Raw genomic sequence first — 900 nt, forward strand, 5'->3', positions numbered from 1 at the left:
TCCTGTTCTGGCAGGACATGACTAAAATTGAAATGATACTGAGAAGAGTAGCACTGCCCCTACACACGGGTGACACACAAATTCATGAAGTATTCCATATTTTTTTAAAAAAGCAGTTTGCACCCCAATGTTTATAGCTGTTCTGTATCTACATCAATAGAGCTTACGGCCTTCATATACCATATTCTCTGCCTTTTAAACATCATATAGTTTTGGTTCTACTAGTGACTGTGTATTTACTGCTCTCTGTTCTCATGCTGACGTAGCTAGTAATTTGGGCAGTCTGAGTCTTGTTCTCTAGTAAATTCTTCAGGAAGTTCTCATGGGAACAATATTCCTGCGTTCTTGTACATTGATTACAGTTTGTACCTTTTATAATTGAAAGTCCGTTTCCTTTAATATAAAATCCTGGGCTCACACTTTTGCCTGAGATAGCTCACACCATTTATTTTTCTGATACAAAGAAATGCTATTGAAAAGTCTGATGATAATATAATTTTCCTTCTCTTGTAAGTCACTTGTTCTTTGTCACTTCGATGATTAAAGGATTCCCCCTCCCTTAATAGCCAATAAATTTACTAAAATATGCCTTGGTGTTGTTCATTCTGAGTCAGTTTTCTCAAGCATGTTGTATTCTTTTTTAATAAATGTGCCGTAGTTATTCATCTATTGATTCTCAGCTTCCAAGACCATCTTCACGGTCTGCTATGCTGAAATGGAGTGGGACCCCGTAGCTATTTCTTCTTTGAGAACTGGCCCAGTGCTCCACTTTGTCAGTAGAGGGTGCTGGAGGGGCACTGGAGGCAGAAGGGGTTTCTCGTGTCAAGTGTGCCTCCTGCACCAGGCTGATGGGGTGCCTGCCGCGAGTGGAGCTCTTAGCTCCAGCAGAGCCTGGTGGTC

The 900-nt window shown here is 41.0% G+C and overlaps 1 non-coding gene across 1 annotated transcript; it reads left to right on the forward strand.

The window, feature by feature from the left end:
* On the forward strand, positions 1-104 carry LOC123391707. Its single transcript, XR_006606402.1, has one exon. It is a non-coding gene; the product is annotated as a U6 spliceosomal RNA (small nuclear RNA).
* Positions 105-900: the final 796 nt, after the last annotated feature.

The sequence above is a fragment of the Mustela putorius genome, unplaced genomic scaffold, assembly GCF_011764305.1.
Source record: "Mustela putorius furo isolate JIRA1106 unplaced genomic scaffold, ASM1176430v1.1 tig00000275_pilon_pilon_pilon, whole genome shotgun sequence".
Classification (NCBI taxonomy): domain Eukaryota; kingdom Metazoa; phylum Chordata; class Mammalia; order Carnivora; family Mustelidae; genus Mustela; species Mustela putorius.